The following is a 10133-nucleotide window of genomic DNA, read 5'->3' as shown; positions in this document are numbered from 1 at the left end:
CCTCTGCCTCACTTCCAGCATCCAATCCATCAACCAATCTATTGATTTTACCTCCTAAATATTTCCTCCTGTCGACTCTCTTCTCTCCATCTTCATGGCTACCTTCCTGGTCCAAGACTGTTACCAAACTCTGGTTTGCTTGCCTGACATTCAGCAAAACCAATCTACTGTCACAGGATTCTGGTGAAGGAAAATACAGTGTTTATTTACAGGGCACCAAGCAAGGAGAATGGGCAGCTAATGCTCAAAGGACCCAAACTCCCTGTTGGTTTACATGCAAGGGTTTTTAAAGACAACATTAAGGGTAAGAGTCACTGGGTATGTGATTGGCTTATGACCATTCTTCTGATTGGTTGGTGTTGAGGTGACAGGGTGATATTCCAGGAATTTCAATCATCAGTTTTCTGGCTTCAACCAGTTTGGGGTCTGGGTGCTTGTAGTCAGCATGTAATCCACACCTTCTACCTGGTGGAAGGGAGTGTCTTAGGTTCTGCAAAACAACCCAAGGATACAGGTCAAGATATTATCTATAGCTCTTGAGGAGGAACTAAGTGTCTTGTAAGTGATTTATGGCTGAATTGCTGTTCAGGCTATTATTACTTTCCTTGCTTGACTGCTTGTCCTTTGTTGTACTTTTTCTCATTTCTCTAATTATTAACTGCTTGAATTTACTCTCTGGAACTCAGGGATGGCCTCAGAGACTAAAGCTTTTTCTACAGATAAGAAGTAGGAGGCTTGAGGAGGTTATATGTGGAAAGGTTCTGCAGAGTCTTGCTCAGTTTCAAGATGTTAGGTAGGTAGAATAGGGAAAAGGAGTCCAAAATGGCAGTGGCTAAAAGACAAGGAAGGTCAAAGGAAGGTCCGAGGACCAGAGGGAAGACTTCAGGTAGAACAAACAGCACTCCTGGCTAAGCCCAGTTTGCACAGGGCAGGCCCAGGGGGAGGCAAAAACATGTAAAAGGCAGAGCCAAAGCGCGCGCTCTCTCTCTTTCTCTCCCACATGAGTGCGCTCTTTCTCTCTCTCTCCCCCCCTCTCTCCCTCTCTCTCTCCCCCTCTCCCACGCGCTCCTCCACTCTGTTCCCTTCAAATCTTTGGGTTGGCATGCCCTCACGCTTCAAGGATGGATTCTCCTGCTATCTTCTAAATAAAATAGAGCTGTAACACTGATTTGCCTAAGATCTATAACACGGTTTGTCCAAGACCTGAGAGCTGTGACGCGCCAAGAGCTCTAATGTCCATTGCTCCAAATCTTTGTTGTGACGAGACAAAGAACCAGGGAACATACACTCGCGTGACAAAGACATGCCCAGCTCCTGCCTGGACTGCTTTAGAACCCCTTTTAACTTTCATTTTGCACATGTGCCTTCCACCACCTTGTCTTTCTTGTGAAGTTAGAGTAATCTTTTAATTTTTTTTTGGAAGTAGACCTTTTGTTTTTTTTTTTTTTCTGAAGTTTTAGGTTCACAGCAAAATTGAGCAGAAGGTACAGAGGTTTTGTGTTTTCACACACGTACAGCCTCCTCCATGATCAACATCACCATCCCCCAACCAGAGTAGAACACTTGTTACAGTTGACATAGCATCATTTATGTTGACGTAGCATCATTGCTCAAAGTCCTTAGTTTATATTGGGGTTCACTCCTGGAGTTGTACTTGTCTGTGGGTTTGGACAAATATGTAATGATATGTGGCTTCCCAGGTGGGTCAGTGGTGAAGAACCTCCCTGCCAAGCAGGAAACATAGGTTTGATCCCTGGGTCAGAAAAATTCCCTGGAGGAGGAACTGGTAATCACTCCAATATTCTTGCCTGGGAAATCCCATGGACAGAGGAGCCTGGTGGGTGATAGTCCATGGGATCACAAAGAGCCAAACATGACTGAGTGACTAACACTTTCACACTTTTCCTTGAGGAAAGGGATCATGTCCAGTTCTGCTCCAGTATCAAGTATGGAATCTGGCCCATAATACATGCTAAATAAATATTTGCTGAGTGCGTACACGCTGGCCAAAGCTTATTAACTCTGAATCTTGTAGACCCATTATTTCTTTGTTGTCGTTCCAGATATTACCGTCCAGTGACATGCAAGGCCTGGTCTGAGGTTCCCATCTCAGAACAGCTCTGGGTCTTCCTCTTTAGTTAAGATGCCTTTTTTAACGGTACAGCCACTTTATTCATTTTATTTTTAAAAGCATTTATTCATTTTCCTTTGGCTGCGCTGTATCTTGGCTGCGGCACATGGGATCTTAGGTCTTTGCTGTGGCCTGCTAGATCTTTAGTGGTGGTGTGCAAACTCTTTAGTTGCTGCGTGGGATCTACTTCTCTGACCAGGGATCAAACCTGCGTCCCCTGCACTGGGAGCCTGGAGTCTTAGCCACTGGACCACCAGGGAACTCCCTGGTTCAGATGCGTCTTATCTCATTCTTCATTGGAGTTTATTCCTTTGGCCAGCTTATACTCTTCATTTACAAAGACCTTTAAACTGAGATAAGAGAAAAATTAAGAAACTGTTTTTTTTTTTTTTTTTGTCTTTGTATTTCTCCTAGATTGAATTTTCCAGAAGCACAATATATAACACCATTAACCAGCTCACTTAACACCAAGTGCCAGCTTTGCAGGCATGGCCTGGATGATGCTCCACTTTACTCTTTAATTTTGAGTCATTTGGCCGATAATTACCATCTAGGGCTTTGGACACGAAAGAGAAGTTGCCATCTTATTTGGCTTAAAGCCCTCATTTACTCAGTGTATTCAAAAAACCGTTTTCTAGAGTAGGAGGATTCGTTAGAGTTGCTCACACACTCCAAGGCATACTTTCTGCATCACTTGTCTGTGGCTCTTCAGGGCAGACGTTAATCAAATTCTTGGCAGAGGTTTGTAGGAATATTAATGTGGGTGAAGGGTTTGATCCAATGTCTCCTTGAAGTAGGAGGAAAAGATAGCAGACTGGCTGCCTGGCAAAGGCTGAATGAATCTCATGGTAATTTAAATGGAAAGGATTAACCAGTCCCTAAGGTTGTTTTCCAACTGTTCCTCGGTGCTTGAGCCGAGACTGCCACACCTTAAGACTTCTAGTTCAGGTTTCCAGAAATCTCCAAGCTAGGTTCCCCTAGCTTTGCATGAAAGATCCAACCCCTACATGCCAAGTAGAGAATCCCATCTGCATCCAGGTGGCACTGAGGGTATGGGATTCTGATAGTGTATTGAGGGGCTGAGAAGCTCGCCTTTCATTTGGCTTGATTGTGAAGGCACTGGTCTATAAGTGCAATGAAAAGTTAAAGTCAAACTTCTCCATTCCCTCTTGCTGGCTCTAAGATACGATGCCCTCAGTGACAGGGAGCTGGGACAGTATCTTCTCAGAAGTTTACATTTCAAAAGGGAAAAAAAAATCCCCAGGCCTTTGAAAAATATTTATGGCTTGTAAAGCTGGACAGAAGCTTACCTCTAGAGATTTATAGACACAACTAAAAGTTAGAGCAGGGATTTACAACCACTGAGTTTATCCTGGAAATTTTCTGGCAAGGGAAGGGGAGAAACCATCTCTTTTCACTTCAACAGCCTGGAAGATTCTCCCTCTCCCACTCCACCTGGCCCCTTCTATGTGATTTTCAATTCCCCTAAAACGTTTGGAGTGATTAGAACAGAAGGAATAAAATTTATGGTCGTTTTACTTTTGTGGAGGGTCTATTTTTTCCTCCAAAAGTATTATTATAAAAAGTAACATAATTTCACTGTAAAGAAATTGCAAAAGTAAAGAACATTAAAAGGAAACTCAAAATCACCCTTTGATGTTCACACTGAAAGGATGAACTAAATTTGGGACTGCTTGGGAATTAGGTAAATATCCTGTTATAATTAACAGTGAACTCTTTTGTATTTTTCCATCATCAAAGCTCAGGATAATTGAATAAGATGTATACCAAATGAAATATCATATCTAGACTAATTACAAGAGAACCAAAGGAAGCGATTATAATTACCATTAACTTTCTAATCACCATACCAGCACAACACCTCCATTTATATAGCAAAATGCCAAAGAGTGGAGATACAAAGAGGAAGATGTCACAGAAGAAAGAGTAGCTAAGAATGAGAGGTTCTCCCTTCTCTTTTATTTCCCTTTCTCAGAAATCCAGTTCTGCATTCCCCACACCTTACTACCGGCAGACCACCACAACTCTGAATCTTAATTACACTGCTGATAGTATGACTGTTCCATCTGACAGATCAGGTTATTTACCATTTCTTTCTTGTCTTCTGCTCATTTGCTCCACAAATATTTACTGAGCACTTTTTGTGTGCCAGCCACTGAAACCAAACAGGAGCCTGTGGGGCTCCTGGGCACAAAAGCCCTTCTGGGCCCCCGCATTTCTCGATTACATAAAATAGGCTTCATTCAGCCTCTTGACCTTCCATGAGTTCTAGTGGGCAGGTTCAAACAGTGGCTAAGCAGGGAAGGGAGGGGACGTGGAGACAAGGGAGGAGCAGTCAAGAAACAGTCGCGCAGTTTGGGGGCAGGGTCCTGGTTCCCTCTCAAGGGATACATCTAAGAATATCCAGGAGTTGTTTTGCAGATACTGAAACCCCCAGCAGGTAGAAGTTATTCTGCTGCCCACAAGCTAGGAGACCCCAGACTGGTTGGAACCAGAAGGTTGATGATGCTGACTCCTACTTATCTCACCATCAACCAATCAAAAGAAGGTCCACAAGCTGATCACACCCTCCTCTTCGAACCATTACTATAAAACTCCTCACTACCTCCTCCAGGTTTGGACACACAATTTTGAGGGTATTAGCCCACTGTGGCCTTCTTTGCCTGGCAGAGCAATAAAGCTATTCTTTTCTGCTTCACCCAAAACTCTGCCTTGGACATTTAATAAGGTGTCAGTGTACAGAGGCCAGGTTTGGCATCATCATTAGTCTAGGAGCTGGGGATACAACCATGAACAAGACAGGTATGATCCATCCTAACAGTGTTTTCCTCTTTCCTTGTTGCCAAATGCAAGTTCATATGCCCAGTGCCCAATGAGGCCAAACAAATTGAAAGGTCGGAGTTTGGAATAGAGAGAGATTTATTACAGCATCACACATGGAAAGTGTGTAGCTCATCCTCAAAAGACATGAACTCCCAGATGGTTTCAAGGGAAACGTTTTATAGGCAAAATTTGGAGTGAAGGCTGAAGGGTGTGTGGTTTTCTTCTACTGGTTGCTGATGGGCTTCCCAAGTGGCTCAGTGGTAAAGAATCTGCCTGCTAATCCAGGGGACTCCAGTTTAATTCCTGGGTCTGGCAGATCCCCTGGAGAAGGAAATGGCAACCCACTCCAGTATTCTTGCCTGGGAAATTCCATGGACAGAGGAGCCTGGTGGGCTACAGTCCATGGATTTGCAAAAGAGTGAGACATGACTGAATGACTGAACACACACATGCTATTTAAGGTAATGATATCGGCCACTTGGGAGAGTTATTCAGTTTTCCTGGGTCTCTCCCATGTATACTCATTATTAAATTTTTGTTTGATTTTCTCCCATTAATCTGTCTCATATCAGTTTAATTCTTAGAGCAGCCAGAAGAACCTGGAGGGTAGAGGAAACTGTCTTCCTCCCCAGCAGAATCTTTCCATTTTTATCTATTTTTTTCCTGCTAAAAAAACACAGAATCAAATGAGTCAATATAATAATAAAATGACTCCAGAAATAAATAAAATAGGAAGTGAAACTCCTCTACAACCCTAAACTCTAGAGATAAATGTAGCTCACAATTCGATGTGTACTCTTCCAATTGGTTTCTCTTTTTATGTAGCTCTGTCTATCCAAAACACACGTTCAGTTCAGTACAGACGCTCAGTCGTGTCCTACTCTTTGTGACCCCATGAATCGCAGCACGCCAGGCCTGCCTGTCCATCACCAGCTCCTGGAGTTCACTCAGATTCACGGCCATCAAGTCAGTGATGCTATCTAGCCATCTTATCCTCGGTCGTCCCCTTCTCCTCCTGCCCCCAATCCCTCAGTTCCAATGAGTCAACTCTTCGCATGAGGTAGCCAAAGTACTGGAGTTTCAGCTTTAGCATCATTCCTTCCAAAGAAATCCCAGGGCTGATCTCCTTCAGAATGGACTGGTTGGATGTCGTTGCAGTCCAAGGGACTCTCAAGAGTCTTCTCCAACACCACAGTTCAAAAGCATCAATTCTTTGGCACTCAGCCTTCTTCACAGTCCAAGTCTCACATCCATACATGACTACTGGAAAAACCATAGCCTTGACTAGATGGACCTTAGTCGGCAAAGTAATATCTCTACTTTTGAATATGCTATCTAGGTTGGTCATAACTTTTCTTCCAAGGAGTAAGCGTCTTTTAATTTCATGGCTGCAGTTACCATGGGAAGTGATTTTGGAGTGCCCTCAAATAAAGTCTGACACTGTTTCCCCATCTATTTCCCATGAAATGATGGGATGGGATGCCATGATCTTAGTTTTCTGAATGTTGAGCTTTAAGCCAACTTTTTAACACAGAAGAACTGTACAAAAAAGATCTTCATGACCCAGATAATCATGATGGTGTGATCACTCATCTAGAGCCAGACATCCTGGAATGTAAAGTCAAGTGGGCCTTAGAAAGCATCACTATGAACAAAGCTAGTGGAGGTGATGGAATTCCAGTGGAGCTATTACAAATCCTGAAAGATGATGCTGTGAAAGTGCTGCACTCAGTATGCCAGCAAATTTGGAAAACTCAGCAGTGGCCACAGGACTGGAAAAGGTCAGTTTTCATTCCAATTCCAAAAAAAGGCAATGCCAAAGAATGCTCAAACTACCACACAATTGTACTCATCCCACATGCTAGTAAAGTAATGCTCAAAATTCTGCAAGCCAGGGTTCAGCAATATGTGAACCGTGAACTTCCAAGTGTTCAAGCTGGTTTTAGAAAAGGCAGAGGAACCAGAGATCAAATTGCCAACATCTGCTGGATCATCGAAAAAACAAGAGAGTTCCAGAGAAACATCTATTTCTGCTTTCTTGACTATGCCGAAGCCTTTGACTGTGTGGATCCCAATAAACTGTGGAAAAATCTGAAAGAGATGGGAATACCAGACCACCTGACCTGCCTCTTGAGAAATGTGTATGCAGGTCAGGAAGCAACAGTTAGAACTGGACATGGAACAACAGACTGGTTCCAAATAGGAAAAGGAGTACGTCAAGGCTGTATATTGTCACCCTGCTTATTTAACTTCTATGCTGAGTACATCATGAGAAACTCTGGACTGGAAGAAGCACAAGCTGGAATCAAGATTGCCAGGAGAAATATCAATAACCTCAGTTATGCAGATGACACCACCCTTATGGCAGAAAGTGAAGAGAAACTCAAAAGCCTCTTTTTTTTTTTTTTTTGAGGTGCTAAATACTCTTTATTTGATGCTATACATAAACCACACTAAAATGCCTTTCATTAAGTAAAAGGCTAAATTTTAGATAGAGAATTTTAATTAAATTGGCATAGTTTATAAAACCAAACAGATAAAGTGGACTTTGTCAGTGTATTTTCAATCCTTGCCTTAACAGGCTAATGAACACAACTTGAAACACATGTGAATCCTCCTCTGTTCTATGAGACAGTGAAGGGACCTTTTCAGTATTTAAATATATTAATATAACCAGTTATAGAAATCTAAATATAAAACCAATCTCTTACAGGTTTTGAGAAGGAATGCACCATCTCCCTAAAAAGTTTCATGTTCCTTATTCAAGTTCAATCATCTCTTTAGAATGGGAAAAGTGATAGTACTTGTTGAACCAGAATTACTATCAAAATTAAAAATGCTGACCATATTTGTTTAGCCACAGACCAATCTTATTTAAATCAGGACTGTCCAACAGAATTATTCCATCAGCCATTCATGATCTGAATTCTAGTGTATGAGATCAATTTAAATATGGTACACATAAAAAGTCATGAGACACTTCTGTTTCATAATAAATAAGGCAGTGGCCAACTATTACTCATTGGTAGCTTTTTTGAGATAAGCTATCAAGTCCTCCCTCTCTCCCTTCTTCTTAATGCCAGCAAAGATCATCTTGGTTCCAGGGATGTACTTCTTGGGATTCTCCAAGTATTCTATCAGCGTCTCCTCTCCCCAGGTGATACCTTTGTTTTTGTTGGCATCTGTGTAAGAGAATCCAGCAGCCTGACCTGTCTTTCGTCCAAACAGACCATGGAGGTTTGGCCCAGTCTTGTGCTTCCCTCCCTTTTCCACAGTATGGCACTGGGCACATTTCTGAACAAAAATCTTCTTGCCCTTCTCAACATCACCCATTTTAAAATCGTTCTTTTTCTGTGCACGACCGAGAAGTTCCCGCTCACAAGCCGAACGTCCCGCTTTCTAACTCAAAAGCCTCTTGATGAGAGTGAAAGAGGAGAGTGAAAAAGTTGGCTGAAAGCTCAACATTCAGAAAACAAAGATCATGGCATCCGGTCCCATCACTTCATGGGAAATAGATGGGGAAACAGTGGAAATAGTGTCAGACTTTATTTTTTGGGGCTCCAAAATCCCTGCAGATGGTGACTGCAGCCATGAAATTAAAAGATGCTTACTCCTTGGGAGAAAAGTTATGACCAAACTAGATAGCATATTCAAAAGCAGAGACATTACTTTGCTGACTAAGGTCCATCTAGTCAAGGCTATGGTTTTTCCAGTAGTCATGTATGGATGTGAGAGTTGGACTGTGAAGAAGGCTGAGCACCGAAGAATTGATGCTTTTGAACTGTGGTGTTGGAGAAGACTCTTGAGAGTCCCTTGGACTGCAAGGAGATCCAACCAGTCCATTCTGAAGGACATCAGCCCTGAGATTTCTTTGGAAGGAATGATGCTAAAGCTGAAACTCCAGTACTTTGGCCACCTCATGTGAAGAGCTGACTCATTGGAAAAGACTCTGATGCTTGGAGGGATTGGGGATGAGATGGTCGGATGGCATCACCGACTTGATGGACATGAGTCTGATCGAACTCCGGGAGTTGGCGATGGACAGGGAAGCCTGGCATGCTGCGATTCATGGGGTCGCAAAGAGTCGGACACGACTGAGTGACTGAACTGAACTTCACTCTCCTCTTTCACTTTCATCAAGAGGCTTTTTAGTTCCTCCTCACTTTCTGCTATAAGGGGATATTTCTCTCATCAGTCTTGATCCCAGCTTGTGTTTCTTCCAGTCCAGCGTTTCTCATGATGTACTCTGCATATAAGGTAAATAAGCAGGGTGACAATATACAGCCTTGGCACACTCCTTTCTTATTTGGAACCAGTCTGTTTTTCCATGTCCAGTTCTAACTGTTGCTTCCTGACCTGCATACAGATTTCTCAAGAGGCAGGTCAAGTGGTCTGGTATTCCCATCTCTTTCAGAATTTCCCACAGTTTATTGTGATCCACACAGTCAAAGGCTTTGCATAGTCAAGAAAGCAGAAATAGATGTTTCTCTGGAACTCTCTTGCTTTTTCGATGATCCAGCAGATGTTGGCAATTTGATCTCTGGTTCCTCTGCCTTTTCTAAAACCAGCTTGAACATTTGGAAGTTCACGGTTCATGTATTGCTGAAGCCTGGCTTGCAGAATTTTGAGCATTACTTTACTAGCGTATGAGATGAGTGCAACTGTGCGGTAAGTTAAGCATTCTTTGGCATTGCCTTTTTTTGGGATTGGAATGAAAACTGACCTTTTCCAGTCCTGCGGCCACGGCTGCGTTTTCCAAATTTGCTGGCATATTGAGTGCAGCACTTTCACAGCATCATCTTTCAGGATTTGAAACAGCTCAACTGGAATTCCATCACCTCCACTAGCTTTGTTCGTAGTGATGCTAGTGGCCCACTTGACTTCACATTCCAGGATGTCTGGTTCTAGATGAGTGATCACACCATCATGATTATCTGGGTCGTAAAGATCTTTTTTGTACAGTTCTTCTGTGTATTCTTGCCACCTCTTCTTAATATCTTCTGCTTCTGTTAGATCCATACCATTTCTGTCCTTTATTGAGCCCATCTTTGCATGAAATGTTCCCTTGGGTATCTCTAATTTTCTTGAAGGGATCTCTAGTCTTTCCCAATCTGTTCTTTTCCTCTATTTCTTTGCACTGATCCCTGAAGAAGTCTTT

General features: G+C 42.6%; 1 pseudogene across 1 annotated transcript; it reads right to left on the bottom strand.

Moving 5' to 3' along the window:
- LOC108633920 lies at positions 7513 to 8373 on the bottom strand (annotated as a pseudogene). The gene has a single exon (XR_001917291.1). The product of XR_001917291.1 is annotated as a cytochrome c pseudogene (transcript).

The sequence above is a fragment of the Capra hircus genome, chromosome 25 (assembly GCF_001704415.2).
Source record: "Capra hircus breed San Clemente chromosome 25, ASM170441v1, whole genome shotgun sequence".
In the NCBI taxonomy this organism is placed as follows: Eukaryota; Metazoa; Chordata; class Mammalia; order Artiodactyla; family Bovidae; genus Capra; species Capra hircus.
The sequence above is the reverse complement of the archived record's forward strand: the minus strand, read 5'-3'. Positions and strand labels throughout refer to the sequence as shown.